Source organism: Canis lupus, chromosome 36, assembly GCF_003254725.2.
Source record: "Canis lupus dingo isolate Sandy chromosome 36, ASM325472v2, whole genome shotgun sequence".
NCBI classification, from domain to species: Eukaryota; Metazoa; Chordata; class Mammalia; order Carnivora; family Canidae; genus Canis; species Canis lupus.
Genome location: NC_064278.1, coordinates 27,845,260 through 27,865,071, shown reverse-complemented (window position 1 = coordinate 27,865,071; position 19,812 = coordinate 27,845,260). Strand labels below are relative to the sequence as shown.

The window sequence follows — 19,812 nt, the reverse complement described above, 5'->3', positions numbered from 1 at the left end:
AAATATGCCACTGATAGAAGAAAACATCTAAGGAAACTCTGGAAAACAGCAAACAGATAACACATGATTGGAAATCAAAAAAGGATAAAAAAACAAACAAACAAAAAAAAAGCTGTACACAAAATCAGCCAGGACTTAAGGAGGAATGCTTCTTGCCAGGACAGCCCCAAAGAAACTCATTGTCAAGAATCTCATAAACAGCCAGCTTTAAGATTATCATTAAAAGATAATAAACAGCCTGCTTGCCTCTGCCCATCCTTTAAACCCACATCTCCAACTACAGCAACCAAAGTACAGGAAAAAAAGAAAAAAAAGTAGGTGTTGGTGGTGAGAAGTAGAATTTATAAGGCTGTGAAAAAGAACTATAACCAAACCTGAGGTAAATTCTGATTTTCAAAATTGGTATGGGATCAAAAAAAAAAAAAAAAAGCACTCTGTCCATAAATAAAATAATAAAGTTTATCTCTTTATGAAATTAAAGTTTTTTGGATCACTCATTTCCCTGCTATCTGCCCTTGCTTTCTAAAGAAAAGTGTGCTCATTAGAATACTCTGCTCACTCCTCTGCAGATCCTACATCTGATTTTCCATTTTGGAGGGATCGGGGTCGTGGAATGAGACTTGTACAGTTGCTAAGAAACTCTTTCCGCCGTCCCCATGTTGTGGCACCTTATGTGATGTACACAACGGAGCATACCAGCAGCAAGAGCCAGAATTTTGAGACAAATAAGAATAGTACAAACTGATTACAGAATAATAACAGAACCACCAGCCACACGATAGTGTTTGGAAAGCAGTTATAATATGGAAACTTAAACGTTTTAAACTTTAGGATCATTCTGGATGTGTAGAATAAAGATTTTCCGTACGGTCCAGACTCAGTTTCCCGATTATCAATAACTTACATAAATAAGGTACATTTTCCACAATTAATGAGTCATTATTATTAACAACAGCTCATACTTTATTGTAATTTCCTCAGTTCTTTCTTCGAATTTATTTTTTTTCTGTTCTCAGATCCCATTTAAAGCACCACAGTACGTTCAGCAGTCTTGCCTTCTCACTCTTTTATATTGTGAGAGTTTTTCAGACTTTCCTTGCTTTTGATGACCTTGACAGTTTTGAGCTTTCCTAGTCAGATGTTTTATGGAACGTCTCTCAATTGGGATTTCTATGATGTTTTTCTCATGATTAGACCCTGGGTATTTGGGGAGAAAGACTATAGTCGTACAGCGCATTTTATCACATCCTATTTAGGTCTATATTCTATCGATCTGACTTATCACTGTGATGTTAACTTAAATCACCTGGTTTAAGACAGTCTTTGTCAGGTTTCTTTACTATGAAGTTACTCTTCTTATTTCTCCTTCCCATCCTGTACTTTGGGGAAGAAAGCCCCTATCTGCAGCCCCACACTTAAAAAGCAGGGAGTTATGATTTACCTTCTCCAAGTACAGAGTATCAAAAAAATATTTGGGATTCTTCTGCACAGGAGACTCATTTTCCTCCCTCATTTGTTTATTATGCTATCGTTGATTTATATCAGTACAGAGTCATGGACATTTATCTTGTGCATTGAGATATAACCCGATCCTACAGAAGTGTTGTGGTTCAAATTGTTCCCCCTATTTGGTCATTGGGGAGATTTTCAGGGTTCCTATATCACTTTGATATGATCTTTCTTTCTCCCTTTCTTTCCTTATTTACTGACTTATTTTTGTGAACACCGTCTTATTTTCTGGCATTTCAAGTTTTCCAGGCTCATCTTGTGTGTTTCCTGTTCTAGTCCCAGGCGTAGCCATTTTTTTTCCCAAAGAGAGTATGATTGTAAACTTACTCTAATCTGAAAATGTCTATAAATATCTCTATTTGTAACCACCTGTATCTATATTAAATTACACACGAGTGCATACTGATGACTCCAGTTCTGATCCATGTTCACATGAATTGTTGTAGGTTCTCCTTGCTTATTCATAAGCTCCCTGTTCCAGCAGTGACAGACTTGTCTGCTAACATTTGCTCCCGTTTAGTTAATAGTTTAATTCCATTGTACAGACACAGTGATTTCAGAATTTTAGCCTCTACTCTTCTGGGAAGATGGGTTAAGGGGACACATTGTCAGTTAGGGTACAGGGTTTATGTTCAGTTGCTTTTGCCTTTATTGCCACTTATCTCCAAAGTTTCTCAGGCTAATACTTTACACCCTCACTATCTTCGGTAAAGTTGCTTCATATACTTGAAATATGTTTTAATTCTGTTGCCACAACTTGCATTCCATCCTGAGATACTCTGACCTTCTGAGATATATATATAATTTTTTTTTACACAGGTTAGGCTTTACAGTTTGCACTATGCATCCCACCGTGTGTTGATAAATGCAGTGTTATGTATCCATAATTTCAGTGTTGTACGGAGTAGTCTTACGCCCCCTCCAAAAAAATCTCTTTCTTCACCTCTTCTCTATCGCTGAGCACTTGGGAACCACTGATTTGGTTATTGTCTTTTTTTTGTTTGTTTGTTTTTTGTTTTTTGTTTTTTTTTTTTTTGTTTTGTTTTTGGTTATTGTCTTTAAAGGGATGAGCACTGAATGTTATACTCTATGTTGGCAAATCGAACTTAAATAAAAACAAATGTAAAAGAAAAAAAAAAGTGTTGCCTTTTCCAGAATGTCATATAATTGAAATCACAGGCTATGTAGCTTTTTCAGACTGGCTTCTTTCACCAACAATATGAATTTAAGGTTTGTCCATGACTTTCCATGGCTTGAGACCTTGTTTCTTCTTAATCCTGAAGAGTATTCCAATGTACAAATGTAACACGGTGCTTACCCATTGACCTATTAAAGGACATAGTGGATGCTTCCATTTTGGGGGGGGGGGATTGTACATAAAGATTTCTCTGCAAATGTAAGTTTTGACCTAAGTTGAGTAAATACCAAGCATGTGTAACTGCTGGAGGATATGGTAAGAGTATGTTGGGTTTCAAACTATCTTCTGTGTTTAGAAGTCAAACTATCCTGTGTCATTTTTCAATCCCACCGGCGATCAATGAGAGTATCCTTGCTGGCAGCTGATATTATCGGTTTTTGTTTTTGTTTTGTTCGTTTTGCTTTAATTTGCATCCATTCTAATCGGTGTATAGTGGTATCTTGTTGTTTTAATTTGTAATTCTTTAATGACACATGATGTTGAGCAAAATTTCATATGTTTTTTTACCATCTATGTAACCTCTTTGATGAAGGATCTTCTCACACCTTTGCCCATTTTTAATTGGATTTTGTGCTTTTTGTGAATTTTAAGTTTTCTTTGTATATTATGTACACACACACATATGATAAAGAAAACAGTTCAACTTCTAATCTTTTTTTTTTAAACTTAAGAATTCACTAGATATTAATACATCTTAAAGAAGACAAATCTGAAATTTGCTTGTTCTTTGGGTTCACTTGTTTAAATTTCCTTTGGGTAAATTAAATTTAAAATTGCTTATTAAAAACAGATTGCTTATAGAAACCTGAGGAGCAAAACACACAAAATATTAACTTCTGTTATAAGATAAAAACTGAATAGTTTGTTCTTATTGGATAATGTAAGAAAAGCTCTTTGTCTTGAATTCACTAGTTATTTATTACCAAAGACCAATAACTTCACAAAATAAACAAAAGTTGCTTTCCAAACACTCAATTCAATCCACTTGAACATATAGACAAGACTGATATTTATGTTTTTCATTGGTTATTTGTTTGACATCTAAACAAGATCATTTGCTCTATAAACATTATCTTGGCATAGTTTGTTATGCCAACCATCATTATTTATTCAGAATAGAGAAAAAAATGTGAAGATGTTTCAATTGTTTGATATATTTAACTATTGATGCTAAGCCTAGGCTTATGTTCAGAAAACAAAAAGTACTTCTTATGCTATCTGGATAATTTCTGCTTTACATTAAAAAAATGAAAATTCTAGATATAAACTAAGATTAAATTGATATTCAAACAAGTTATATCTACAAAGTTTATAAAACATTTCAGATTACATGTGGCTTTAATGATCAGCACTCATCACTTTTGGATAGTGAGGCATCCCTGACGTGATATAATAAAAATGGTTCATGATGTAGTTTCTTTCTGTTCGCCTTGCCAAAATTATCAGGAAATTGATGTATTTATAGGAAAAAAAGATATAAAATATATATTTAACTGATCTGTTCCCAATTCTAGTTATCTTTCACAGTCACCTTGAAGGAGACTTTCTCTACCATCTTGTGTATGATCATATAATAAGGGCCAGTTTAAAACAAAACTGTTATTACAAAAATAATAATTAAGAATCATAAGTCAATGATATTTTGATATATTTTGTATTATACTAGAAAATAAAATATTCTACATTTCATGCATTTCATTCTTTTTTACCGAAATGTCTCTAAATTAATAAATGTTGATATTCATTATGGAAGAAAATTTGTTTATTTAGATTTTAGCACACAGTGAACTTAATATAAATGGTATATTTAAATAGTGTTCAGTTATTTGATGAATACTTTCAAATTAATTAAAAACAAAGATAAAAACAAAAGTAAAAATGAAAAACATCATTAAAAACTTGATTCAATAAACAGAAAAGAATTATACCTCAATTTAAATCAAATCTTGTTCAAGGCATAAAAATTTCAAATTTTGGTTTTTGGCTGAATTTCTTTTTTTGTATTTCAGTAGTACTCATAAATAACAATTATGTCGGAACACAGATGTTAAAAGCTATGACTCATACCTTTTATTAACTACTGAAAATGTTGATTTGTATGTAGAATAATGTCTAGATTGAATTCTGACATGCAAATAATTTTTGGTGCTGTAAAAGCACAGCTTTAGAAAAAAAAAAAACTGAAGGGGTTTTAGAAACAGCAAAAACAAAGTCTTATCATGATTAGCATTTAACTTTAACTACAAGCTACATTTTCACTAACCATTGTCAAACCTTGTCCCTACCATCATTATTACTTTAAATCTGCATTGGAAATCGGTTGCTGACTAGTGTCTTGTTCTAATCCTTTTCTTTTTACCATAAAAATAGTTTTAAATCAATTCTTTACATTACTTAATCCTTCAGACTTAATTAAATTCTGAAGCACCATTATCTGACTTGTATTGTGTTATAACAGGGTGATCCCATGGGTTATGTTGCTGCTGGCTATTTTTCCAAAAGCTGTTTTTATGGATGCTTTGAGCTCACTTGCATTGTCAGAAATTGGTTATAACTTATTTTAACAAAAGTTTGACAAGTGTGATTTTTCTTCACCATTAATGCAACAAAGTGAAGAGCTGGAAATACCCTTCACAGCCACAGCAACATTGTCCAGGGGGTATATAACAGTGGAATTTCAAAGACACAGATATGCAAAGTGTGAATCGGGGATTGTTTCATCCTCAACTAAATAACTGGCATACAGAATTAAAATTTATTGTTCTAATTATATTGTTTACACTGGAGATTTTTCGTATTTTGCATGATCCATATTTAGTATCAAGGACACTTTATGCTCTTCTCTTTCTTTCAAAGCTGTTTTATTTCCAATTTACAAAGCTGTTATATATCTAATTTGGCAGAAGTAAACTGTCTAATTCTCTTCTATTCACAGCCATGGTGAAACAATTTAAATTTACATTTCTATGAAGTCTTGAAATTTTTTACTAAATATGCATATAGTCTTTCATTTAAGTAGTCCTCCTACCTACTATTTACATTATATCCTCCTGAAGTTAGCTCTGGCTCTATTGAAGAGGTTTATAAATTTGTGTAATCCACATAAAAATATACTTAAATGTTCTTGAGTCATTTGCCATGGAAGAAAGCTGAAATGAAGAAATTGCACAAAAATCTAAATAAGAAATACAGTATACATGCATTAGAAAGAGACTATAACCTCTAAAATGATTAATATAGCACACAAACACGTTTAAAGTATAAATATTAGAATGCATTTACAAAATCTATGCATTGATACACATCTTCCAGCCTTGTCTTAAATTGGCCTGGTTACAAACATTTAGTTTCCTTCTTAAGTGAATATGGTGAAGTACTATTTTTTATTTAATTTCAAAAGTAATCAGATTTCTTATTCAAATGTGCTCTGGGAGGTTTTTTAGATAACATCATTTTTTTTTTTTTTGATGGATGTGTTTGGAGTTCAGTGGTATTGAACACAATACCAACAAAAATTCCAAATTGAAGATGTGGAAAATAAAAATTTAGTGCCAGAAGTAGGCTTAGTAATTATGTAGTTAATTCCCCTCGTTTTATAGCCTGATGGACTGCAGGAGAGCAAGAGCACTTGCTGTTGACGGACTCAGGAGAGTAAATGAATTGCAGAGCTAGGATTTGAACCCAGATCTCCCAGGGACCTAACTGCCAGAAAAAGTACTCCTTGTGCTACACTCGTCGACAACATTAGTATTTGTAGCTGTGTGCCATTAAACCAAGTCTACAGATTCTTCTCACTGTCTTGGAATTAAGTTTTTAATTAGATTCCTTATCCACATTATTCTGACTCAAATCTGTGGTCTAAGTTTAACTTGAAAAAAGCACAAAAGGTAGGTTGTGTGTCAAGGTAAAGACCTATGAATTTCCCAGAAATTCATAACAATTTTGCAAATATGATCTGGAGTTAGTCAAAGGTAAACAATGTCAGGTATATCACGTGCTAAAGTTGTAAAATTCCCCAGAAGATCTCCTGAGTTACTATCTGTGAAATGGAGAGTGGGAAATTTGGGGAACTGACCCAGTCATTCTATCTGTCATTCCCCACTGAGTTAATCAAAGATTCCCACAGACAAAATAATTTCTATTAATTATAAGTAAAATTGATGTTTTATTAATTGTATATAACATTTTTCATTGTGATACACTTAAGATAACATCATATTAAATTTATTGACATGATTTCCCTGTATTTACACTCCAAAGGATTCTAATCTAGCACCACAACTTTTTAAATAACTTTTCAATGTGTAAATTCTAATTGTCCTTTTTTCTTCTTTCAAAAAATAACAGCTTTATTAAATTTAATCTGCATGCTATACAATTTGTCCTATTAAAGTGTACATTAGTCACTTTAAGATATTCACATAGTTAAGGAACTCTTGCCACTATCTAATTTTAGAATATTTTATTCATTCCCTAAAGAAACCCCTTAGGCCCTTTCCCTCAGTTCCTGTCAACCATTAATCCACTTTCTGTCTCTAAAGATTTTCCTATTCTGGAAATTTCATATAATGAAATCATATAATATGTGCTAAATTGGGACTCACTTATTTTACTTAGCATAATATTTTGAAGGTTCACTCATGGTGTAGCCACGTATGAACCCTCCATTCCTTTTTATTACCAAATACTGTTCCATTGTCTGACCCTATCATAGTTTGTTGATCTACTCATCTGTTTCTTAGATGCCTTTCATCAGGTCGAAAAGTTACCTCCTATTTCTAGTATTTGAGTATTTTTATCCTGATTGGGTATCACTTTTTCTGCCTCTATTAAAAAGATTTTATTCTTGGGCACCTGAGTGGCTGAGATAGTTAAGCATCTGTCTTCAGCTCAGGTCATGATCTCTGGGTCCTGGGATGGGGCCCCGTGTCTGGCTTCCTGTTCAGTGGGGAGTCTGCTTCTCCCTCTGCCTCTGCCTCTATCCCACGCATCCTCATTCATGTTTGTACTCCTCTCTAAGAGAATACATGAAATCTTTAAAAAAATGATTATGTTTTCCTTAATCTATTAATATCTTGCATCAAAATGAATTATTTTTAGCTATTGAACAAACCTTCTAGACCTGGGGTAAAGGCCACTCAATCAGGGTGCATAGTGCTTTTTACATTCAATTTGTTATTATTTTTTAAAGGATTTTATTTATTTAGAGAGAGAGAGTAGGGGGAGGTGCAGAGGAAGAGACTCTCAAGCAGGGCTCTGTCCCACGACCTCAATATCATGAACTGAACCAAAACTGAGAGTCAGACACTTCAGCACTTAACTGACTGAGCCACCAAGGAGCCCCTTCTATTATTTTGATAAAGATTTTTATGTCTATTTATAAGGGATATTAGCCTATGATATTATCTGATTGAGATGACCTCGATTTTGGCATCGGGATAATACTGGCTGCATGGAATGAGTTAGGAGGTATTCTCTGCTTTTTGGAAGATTTTCTAAGGAATTAGATTAATTTTTCTTTACATGTTTGGTATAATTTACAGTGTAGTTACCTGGGCTTGGGCTTTTCCTTATGAGAAGATTTAAATGTACTGAGGCCATTCCCGTAGAGGTCTATACATAGATTGTTTCTTCTTCAGTCATTTTCAGTAGTTTATGTCTTTCTAAGAATGTGTCCTTTTCATCTGAGTTGTCTGATTGGTTGGCCTATGGTTGTTCATAATAGTCAACTTTTAATTCTCTTGGGGCAGGGCTGGTGTGGAACCCCAAACTCACCCTGTCTCCTCCAGGTTCCGTGTGGCCACAGGTTTCCACAGCCACCAAAGTTGTGAAGCTGCTCGTTGAAGGCTTACAGGGAGCCAGGAAGGAGCTGGCAATAAGTCAAGTTAAAACTTCCTGAAATTGAAAAGTTTCCCTTGGTGTAGTTTTCATTAAAATTTCCTCTTGGTATTCCATTAAGATAATAGAAAACTCTTCAAAAACGGTAGGTGTCAGTAAACTTAATATACAAGTGTGAAACACACCATATTAAACATCAGGGGTGGCTTTGTAGAATCTGCCTTTATGGATCACCTGATATAATTACCTTTTAAATCTGTTGATTTCCTTTTTTTGATATTTAAGTGATGAAAATTACCTTGCTGGCTGACATTACTTTATTCTTATACTTATGGCCGCAATGAAATAAGACTTCAGTTTAAAAGAGAAGAAAAATACTTTGAAGATCTCACATTTAAAATTATTCTACTTTAAAATTTTTTCCCCTGATGTGCTCAGCCTTGTGTGTCAATGAGTTTGCAGTCAGAAGAGGCTGATTTGCTGTTGAATTTCTGATGCTAAACTTGTAGTTAATCTCCTCAGGAGTATTGTTAAAATCCTGTAACCTGCACTGGAGCCAGTTGGCTTTGGAAAAAGTACTATTTTGGTCTTTTAGGTTATGTGTGGTTTTTTTTTCTGTGTTTCAAGTTTTTATTTAAATTCTAATTAGCATATAGCATCATATTAGTTTCAGGAGTAGAATTTAGTGATTCATCACTTACCCTCAACACCCAGTGCTCACCACAAGTGCCCTCCTTAATCCTCACCACCATTTAACCCATTCCCTTCTCACCTCCCTCCACCAACCCTCAGTTTGTTCTCTATAGTTAAGAGTCTCTTTCATGGTTTGCCTCTCTTTTTTTTCTTTCCCCTGTGTTCATCTGTTTTGTTTCTTATATTTCACATATTAGTGAAGTCATATGGCATTTATCTTTCTCTGACTGGCTTATTTCTCTTAGCATAACACTTAGCATAATACTCTAGCTCCCTCTTATTTTTAAGAAGATCCAGATTGCTGGAAATTTTTATGTTGCCTTAATTCTCCTTTTTGCATAATAATTTTATAGTCATTGACGCTGCACTGGATTGGATAATGGCTGTGGAGCAAAATCCACTGGTTTTAAGTGCTATGCACTGTGCATTTCAGGTGACTGGCTGACTGCAGTCATTTCTTCCACTGACCAGTGGAATTTCATACTATGTGCAAACGACTGATTCTTCCATAACAGCTGGCTTCTCTGAACATTCATGATCACCCACAGCCTTAGCACCCAGAGTTCTTTATGTTCAATCTACTAAAAATCTATGACCCAAAGCAACCTTGCTACTTTGAAGTATTTCGGGACAAGAGCAGATACAACTATGCATGTGCTCCTCTCTACATGTTTTTGAAAGTTTTGTGTACAACAAAATACTTTATTTTAAATTAAAGCTTCAGAAGATAAATGAAATCTATGGTGTGTGATATTTAGCAAACTCAAAGTGAAAGGAGTCTGTTTAAAATGATATCACCTAACCAAGTCTATATACCTAGATTTGCTACATATGATCATTAATCTTATATATTGATTGCTGATTTAAACAAAAAAGACAAATGTACCAATTAGAAAAAAATGCAGAGAAGAAAACATAAAATTACAACCACTTATAATCTTACCACACGGAGACTGGTAGTATGTATGTTTTAATGTTTTCCTTTATGGCAGTTAATGGATGAAATCCAACACACAAATTAATAGATGAGCACGGAAATGGAAATCTATATGCTTCTACACATAAGGCGACACTGTATAATTTACACCTTGCTTTATTTTCTCCATATATAAGGATCTTTCTGCCATTAGATTTTCAATATTCACAATGGCTGCATGTTGTTCCATTATATGCACCTGTTGGTTCACAATCTCTCTGGGAACTTCCCAGGTATTATTGAAACTGGCCCTCACACACATGGAGGGAAGATGGGTGGTGGCAGGTTTGATATGCAAGGGAACTGCCTTGAGAAGCTTGTCTTGGGCAGCAGGAAAATGAGTAGATTTCTGTACCCACCTCCTAGAATCTTAGAAGTTTCTATCTAGAGGCCTTACCTGGCTTTTGTCATATACCCGGTCCAGATAGCTTCCACACCATATCTGTGTCTCAAGGCTGTGTCCTTGGAGCAGCTTCTGTTGAAACCAACATTCCGAGAACTGGCAAGGGGGGTAGGGATTATCCAATTCTAGCTTGCAGATCAGAGGGTGGTCACGTCTTCTTTACCACCTCCAGTATTTCACCAGTTATGGGCTCTACAATCACGTATGCCCCTCTTCCTTAATGCGCACTCAGCAGACAGCAAGGTGCTTCATTAGCATGGAGGTAGCTCGTTTGGCAGCAATCTGGTAGCGTTGGAGGCAGAACCCACAGTAACAACATGGGCACATGCAAAAGAAAACACAGGTTAGATGACAATTCCCAGGGTCAGTGACAACTCTTTCCACCAACAGCCCCATGAACCCAATTATTGATTTATTAAATTCCTCTAGGCTTGGGGTCAGATCACTCAGGACATCCACTTGTGCCCTCGTGTAATTTACTACAGATGATGCATCACCAGACTCATCAGGTATGAACACACAACATTCCGTTTGGATACTAGCACGAGTGCATCGTTGTAAGGCAGTAATAATAGTTTGGACTCAGGGAAGAAAAAAAGGATTATTATTTATTAGTCCTTGCCAATCACAGCATCTGATGTACTGGCTATGAATACTTTAAAAATAGTGAATGGAATTACAGAAATAAAACGTGGAGGATGGATTGCGACTCAGGCTTAGGAAGCTTATGCTGCATGGAATTGTGACATTGCTCAGGTCACTGTAAATTACAGAAGTTTTATGCAAAATCAAGTGACTGTTTTGGTACAAGAATATCAGCTTTGTGGGTTGTTAGTATGTTGGATGCTGCAGTTGATACTAAATTTGATAAGCACATTTCTTCCCTAAGCACACATGGATATGGAAAAAAAAATGAGGCTCTCAGCAAAAATTAGTTTTCAATTTTTAGTGCAGGTATACAATAGATAAAATTCAATAGCAAAGATTTTCTGTTGACTGTATTTTCACATTCAAGTATGCAAAATAAAGTTTGTGAATTAAGTATTTTTAAAATTTTAATTTTAATTTTAAAAATATACTATGTTCTCAGCCACTATTTTATTAATCTAACTTATATAACCCCTTTAGCCCCATCATACATGAGAGACTACCTTAAGTTTTTAGGTTCTGAAGTAACCACAACCAAAGAAATGATGCCAGGATCCTCTTTTAGGGCCCTCACCTACGTCAGTCATCAGCCTGACTTCTCTCTGGCTGTGGCTAAGCAGAATAAAAAACTGGGGAGAAAGAATTTGAACTGGTTATGCCATGGGTGATTAACACATAAGATAATTACTTTTGACAAGAATCCCCTAGGTCTTTATTTTGGAATTTAACTTTCAAAGGAATTATTTCATCTTTATTATTTCCTTAGGAGCTTCCTAATGGGAGACAGCGCTTTTAAAACTTGGTGTATTCTAATGCCCTTCAATCTCATCCCAACCCTTATGATGAATTTTATTCTACTTATATGCTTGAACCAATCTTGGGACAAGAAATGAAACAGACTTCAGTATAAAATAACTTTGGAGTTAATTTATGTCTTCACTGATTGGTGGTGATATCATTTGAATGCAAAATTCATATTGCCAAATAGCAGTTCCAGAAGTAGCCACGGAAGAGAAGAGGAGAGCTTTTATTTTATTTTTCCCACAAATGGAGATCAAGTTTATTTTAATTCAGGTGGAAATACTGTTAAACAATGCATTCACTTGATTAGGATTTTCCCTAAAAGTAATTTTTCATAAATAATAAAATTGATATCTTGTTTCTGTCAATTAGGTTTCCTTTCTCTTTCTCAGAAATTAGATTAGGAAAATGGAAGCCATGTAATTTTTTGTCTCTGTCTGAGGCATGAACATTTGCCTCCTCCTAACTTTAGGGAGTCTTTGAATCACAAATTACACATTTCAACATAGGCTAAAAATTCCCAGACAAAATGTAGTTAATGAGGAGATCATGAAAAAGACTTAGAATGGCACTCACGTTTTTGATGTCTGGAACTTGGAAATAGTGGGCTTTTCTAACCCTGCATATCTCCAAAGTACTGGGCCCCTAGTCAATTATTTTTTAAAGATTTTATTTATTTATTCATGAGAGAGAGAGAGAGAGAGAGAGAGAGGTAGAGACACAGGCAGAGGGAGAAGCAGGCTCCATGCAGGGAGCCCGATGCGGGACTTGATCCCAGGTCCCCAGGATCATGCCCTGGACCCAAGGCAGGTGCTAAACCACTGAGCCACCCAGGCTGCCCACCCTCTCCAACCCCCCCAGTCAATTTTGATTGCAGGCCATACCCAGAGAATGCCCCTGTTAGCACCCCCGCATCCCACCTCTCTAATCTCAAATTGATTAATTCCTTCCTAAGATTCTTCTTTGTTCTCTGTCTCCTTTGTGATAAACAAACATGTGCTCTGACTTGTCCTAGTCTCTTTTGTTAGATGTCCAGGTTCTTGTAAGCATATGATCTGCCTTCCAATCTATTGAAGATAAGAAATTTATGCCATCGCATAACAGGTGTCATCAGATTTCCAACTTCGATATTTACATCACAGTGTAAGAAGTCTGATTTATAAGATGCAGATTTTACCTCCAATGTCAGTACCTCCAATACTAGATTTAGTGTTACATGAAGGCAACACAATTGTAACAAAGAGATCTTAAATGTGACTTAAATAAAGATTTTTTGCTTGCATAAAATCCAGAGGAGAGAAATTCAGACATGGCCCTACCGCCTTTAGCATGTAGTGCTCCTCACTGTGTTTTAAGCAGTTCTAGGACACCTCACAATATGTAGGAAATGAGGGGGAAAAAAAAGTATGTAATAGCTTTCTTCCAGAGATTGTAAAGAAATGTGGGGTCATTTCCTGTCATAGGCCTTTGGCCAGAACTCGGTCACATGGGCAAAGCTTGCCATGAGCAAGGCTTAGGCATGCTATTGATAGGTAAACTGCCATCTTCCCAGAAAAAAACCTGGGAAAAGACAGGCAACAGATGTCCATTGGGCAATTGGCTGTTCTCTTCACATGCTGAAATAATTTATTTTGAGTCTTCCTTTACAGTTCCTTCCTTACAAAGCTGATTTTATGGCATCTTAAAATCATAAAGGAGGGTATAAATATGAATTCGAACTATCATTATAAACAGCAATTCAGAGAAAACCACTTAAAGTTGATGATTTTTAAGTATGTTTTAGAGCTCGGTGATAATGTTAGCCTTTCCATAACTAACACAAGTTCATATTACACATTCTAATGTTTAAAAAATCTCAGCTAACAAAGTTATTTAAAATCTTTCCCCTAGGTCAAGATTCTGGTCTCTTCATAGAACTTAAGTATTTTGTTTCCCTGGACAAACAGCCTCACGTTTTTTTTTTTATTCTTCTCAATATCTTAGTTGACAAATATTTTGACCACTTTTATCATTAGGATCCCTTTCCAACAGACTTTTTTGAAGTGAGCTGGCTCTCGGCTAGAAGGTATACCTTCTACTCTAACAATTTTCAGTGTGATACTGCTTATCTGGGTCTTCTTCAAGGGTCTCTCAGAAGCTGTAATCAAGATGTCAGCCAAAGTGTCAGTCATCTCAAGGTCTTTACAAAGAAGGATTCACTTCCCAGCTAACTCACATGGTTGTCGGTAGAATTCAATGCCTTGTGAGTTATTAACTAAAGTTCTCAGCTCCCTTCTGATTGATGGCTACAGACTTCCTTGTTTTGTTTTGTTTTTTTGCCATAATAGCTTCTCCAATATGGCAGTCTGCTTCATCAAAGCATTCAAGTCCACAAGGTAGTGAAAACAGTCTCCAAACATAATGGAAACCAATGGCTTCTGTGACCTAATCACAGGAGTGACATCCTACCACTTTTGCTGTTTTCTATTTAAAAGGGAGTTGCTTGGGACACTTTGGTGGCTTAGACGGTTAAGCTCAGATCTTGATCTCAGGGTCTTGAGTTCAAGTTCTGCATTGGGCTCCTAGCTGGGTATGGAACCTACTTAAAAATAAAATAAAAAATAGAAGTGCAACTTTAATAGGTGCAACTCACACTCAAGCAGAAGGAATTACACAGGGTGTGAATATTACTGTGGCCCACCTTAAAAGTCTGTCTACCATACAAACCATGCTTAAATTATGTGGACTGAAGAAATGTGGCCCAGGACATCAAGCCATTTGCTACTGTAAAATATTTAAAATGCCTTAATATAGTAGATTCATAGGAAGTTATATCATTCCACATGAACATGTAAGTGAAAAATATGAGCATAATGCATGTTAAAGTAGCCCTTATATACATTCATACTTTCCTCAAAAATAAAATAGGATAAAGGAAGTAATTATTAATCTATATATTTACAGTAAGAGAAACTGAACATCCAAGGATTGCTATGGTTTTAAAGTTGAATGGTTAACACAACAACATAGACAAGCTCATTCAAATTGCCAAACTTAAAAAATAATAAACCAATTTTTCAATATCATTACATGATTATAACCAAATTAATCATGACTAGCAAAAACACTAATCAAGCCATGTAAAACAAATTATATGCTTGAAAGATTTACAAATGAGTCAAGCTTAACCTAGCTTTTCTGAATTGAAATCCTCATTAAAAGATCTTTATCCCACTGGATTTAAGTAAAAACCAAGCAGGACAATAAGTGCCTCCTTTCTCTTAGAGAGAGTAGAGGGCTAATGGAGGTTGGGAGCTATAATTTATTCATTTTAACAATGTAGGCAAAATAAAGTGACTCTTCCCTTTTGGTAGTAAACTGGTTTTTTAATGATAATTATAAATTATTTTAACAAGTGATATATTATTTTTTAAACTTTTCTAAAAATTTGAACTTTTAAAGAGAAAAAGTAGGAAGAACTTACCCAAAGTTACTGTTTAAGAGATTATAAATCATGGTAAGAACACAGTGTCTATTTATTTACGTGACTAAGTGTGCAATATTGATATATATATATAAATCTATATGTCTACACATACACACTCCACATTCTCCACATTTACAGGGACAGATATGTATTTTATAGGACAGATATGTGAAAAAGTTATAACTCGATTATGACAATAAATATATTTGAATTCCATATCTTTGCATTTTTCAAGTATAGATTTTCATGCTTAGGTAAATCAAAAGTAATTTTGTAAACAATGATATAAAAACAAATTCATGGATTTGTTATGTGCTTTTTTATTCATAAACAATAGTGAAACACAAAAACGCCCACACTCTTGCCCCCAAACTGAAAATTTACTACAAACATAACAGTGGTTAACCATTTGATGATTTCTAACAAATTTTAAGAAAAGTATGAAGTCAGGGATTTCAATTCGATATTAAATAAAATTTTATGTGAACTTTATGCACTTCTTTCAATTTGGGGTGAACTAAAGCTAAAACTTTATTTGTGTGTGTATATGTGTGTATTTCTTTTTTGTCATGATTGTAACTTTGACTCAATTCAGACTCCTAGTCAATATTTAATTTTGATAGTATTAAACTTAGGAAAAATATTAAGAAACACAAAGAGTGCAAAAAATATTCTATTACACTTAACTGAGTATTAAAAAAGCCTAACTTATTATTACCACATAACTGAAGCTATTTTTAATGCCATTCTTACTTTATGAAGAGATTTTGTTTTATGAACTTAAATTAATTAAATGAAATGACTTTTGATATTTATTTAAATAATCACATTTTATCTTTCATTTATTGTAATACATTAAATTACATTAACAGAGTTCATTTTATGGCACCAAAAAAATAACACCTACACGATTTCAGGGTATAACTAAAATAAAATATTTCTAGATTTGGTACTCTTAAATTTTATTAAATAATATGAAAAGCTATTATAAGACTAATCTTCAATGTCTTCCTACCACCTCATGCTCTATACTCCCTGCTGTACTCCAGGTTCTTTTTTATTTTATTAATTTTTAAGATCTTATTTTTGAGTAATCTCTGCATTGAGATGGGGCTCAAACTCACAACCCTGGGATCCAGTCAGGTGCTCCACTGAATGAGCCAACCAGGCGCCCCCAGGGTCTTTATCATAGTTTGCTTTCAGTACTTTGATCTGTCATTGTCTCTATAGGAAAGATGGCACTCTCAAACTAGAATAATTCAAGGAAACTTTAAAAAAGAAGCTATTTCGAAAATGGTGGAGAGGGTCTATGAGAACCACAAGTTAACATTTGAAAACTGAGGATATTAGAGGGAAAGGGGTTATCAGAAACCAAAGAGGATCACCCATTTATAAATTACATGGCCAGTCATTAACAGCCAGGAAGAAATTCATGGGATTAGGTATCCTGATTTTATTCTGATCTCTCCTTTCAATCTCATTCTGGGGCTACTATGTATTGAAGAAATCAACCACAAATGGCGCCCGGGTGGCCCAGTCAGTTAAACAACTCCCTTCAGTTCAGGTCATGATCCCAGGGTCCTGGGATGGAGCCCCACCGTGGGCTCCCTGCTAGCAAGGAGTCTACTTCTCTCTCAGACTCCCCCCACCACCATTTCCTCTGAATCTCTGCCATAAATAAATAAATAAATAAATAAATAATAATAAATAAATAAAAAATTCTTTTTTTTTTTTATTTTTTTTAAAATTTTTTTTTTAATATTTATTTATTTATGTATGATAGTCACAGAGAGAGAGAGAGAGGCAGAGACACAGGCAGAGGGAGAAGCAGGCTCCATGCACCGGGAGCCTGATATGGGATTCGATCCCGGGTCTCCAGGATCACGCCCTGGGCCAAAGGCAGGCGCTAAACCGCTGCGCCACCCAGGGATCCCTAAAAAATTCTTTTTAAAAAAGAAATCAACCATAAGCCAAAGGAGGAGGAGCCAGATGATGCAGTCCCTATAGAGCAGTAGCTAAGGAGAGAGGAGGAGTAAATAGGAGATAGCTGGCCGACCAGCAGATAAGATTTACAGAAATTATTGGAAGATTTACCACCTGTGAGCTCAAGATATTTAAGGCTTGAGTGGGTGGGATCACAGGCTGTGTTCATTAATTGGCCTGATCCAGAAGAAGAGTAAGCTTTCTCCAATCTTCAGGACTGGCTGAGAGAGAGGTGGGGGGCCAGTGGGAGGAGAGACCCTGTCTAGTGTTCAGTCATGCTGAGGGAAATTTAGGGCCTTTTAGTTAACGGTCTCTATTTCTCCAATGGTTACTTTTATTTAAGTTTAAGGAATTTGCCATTCGGCCCTGTTTTTTACTTTCTGTGTTCAACCAGGTATGAATAATTCACCGGGGGTGTTTCTGATGTTTCCGGAGCAAGCTTAGCCTTATGCCTGTGCATAGTCTTCCACACCACCAGAGATAAGTAGGGTTTCAGCAAGGCCTCTGGCGGTCTCTGCCCTGCCGCTGGATCTGTTAATTCCTGGTTGGTCTGCCTTTGTGATGCTTGCCCCAACTGGTACCATGACCGCAAGCTAGCCCATATTAGCCTTCTCTAATTATTTGCCACTGAGATCTCTATTGTTTTTGACAGTGCCCTGGGCATATATTTTTCCCCACTCCACTCCAAGTAAAATTTGCCCATCTGGCAGTGCAGCAAGACCTCTGCTGTTTAAGGCTTGCCCTATACATTGGGGGAATGGAATACAGTCCCTAGCTGAAATGCTACAGACTCCTAATTCTCACCAAGATTTAGTGGGTTTTCTTGAATAAATAGTGCTTCCCCACTTGTTAAATCTTCAAGTGGTTGTTCTGACAACTTTATTCAGTCCCATCACTGCTTTGGGGAAATAGGATTATGATTAAACAAACTCCTCATTCTACCATTCTGGAAGCCTTACCCCCCTCCACATTCTATACTTTTTTTATCCAGAATTTTCTTGTCTCTAGATTATATAGGATATTCCCTATCTGTGAGGTTAGAAAGGTCATTCCCGGAAGTGCTTAAATAGAAGATATATTTTTCCCTTTTTCACACCATTTATTGACATTATTGACATGATTTATGACAATCAAAAATTGTCAGTAGCCTGATTGCTGAACATCCCTTAATTAGGATTATATTATTGTGGTTTATAATAAACATGTATTTGGTTTTCATCCACGTTTCTAGCACAAACCTACAAAAATCTTTGGAATTTCCTAAGTGATGAGAGCTATAAATGTATCTTTTGTTATGTTAAAGTGGTGACTTTTGTGTTAATGAGCCCCCTAAGGTTGGGGGGCTACCACCCTCTGACCCCAGGATAGGGAGGGGACACAGGGGCTGCAGATTGAATCAATCATCAATGGTCAATGACTTAATTGGCCCATGTAATAAAGCCATCATAAAATCCCAAAAGGTGGGATTCAGAGAGATATTTTCTCTCTTCATCCGGCCATTGATTTGTATCCTTTACTATCCTTTGTAATAAATTGGTAACCTAGTGAGTTCTGTGAGCCATTCTAGAAAATTAATCCAATCCAGGTAAGGAGGTTGGTCATTGGGAACCTCTGATTTATAGCTAGTTAGTCAGAAGCACAGGTCACAACCTGGCTTGAGGTTGGCATCTGAAGTGGAAATCTGTCTTGTCGTTGAGCCCTCAGTCTGTGGAATATGTGCTATCTCCTGGTAAATAGTGTCAGAATTGAATTATAGGATACCTAGCTGACATCCAGGGCATTGCTTGCTTGGTGGTACAGAAGAAACTCCCCTCCACACTTCAGAACAGGGTGCAGAATCCAAAACGAGGGCTTTCCATTCATGCCATGCTATGCCATTCCATTCCACTCTATACTTCAGAAAAAAATAATAACCTCTCCTAACTGGTCTCCCTCCTTGACCACCTTAAAACCAATGCTCCACTATACTACCATCAAAAGATCTAACTATAATTCTGACCATGGCACACAGGTAATTGCTTAAATATTTGGTAGGGATACTAACGCTTCTCCAAAATTATAATTTTCTGCCTTAGCTAAACCATTCCTACCTCTGTGCGTCATCTTTATTTACCCTGTAGTTGTGCTTTATCTTTTAGCAAATGCATATGACTATAGTTCCTTAGTACATGCCATATTCGTATGGCATTTCGTATCTCAGCAACTTAGAATGTGTAAATTACCATGTATGGATTATCTTTCCCTAATATTTGATTACCATTTATCTATCCTTCAAGAATAAACAAGTACACATGATC

The 19,812-nt window shown here is 35.6% G+C and overlaps 1 long non-coding RNA gene across 3 annotated transcripts in view; it reads right to left on the bottom strand.

Annotated features, from left to right (window-relative positions):
• LOC112668295 (uncharacterized) overlaps positions 1–18,417 on the bottom strand; it is a 33,628-nt gene extending 15,211 nt beyond the window's left edge. For 2 of the 3 annotated variants that reach the window (XR_007408701.1, XR_003141628.1), the window contains exons 1-2: positions 18,320–18,417; positions 10,612–10,899 (exon numbers count right to left, since the gene is read on the bottom strand). This is a non-coding gene — a long non-coding RNA (uncharacterized LOC112668295). Of the gene's footprint in view, positions 1–8,265; positions 8,603–10,611; positions 10,900–18,319 lie in introns of those variants that run through there. The other variant, XR_003141629.3, reaches the window with a different exon arrangement.
• Positions 18,418–19,812: the final 1,395 nt, after the last annotated feature.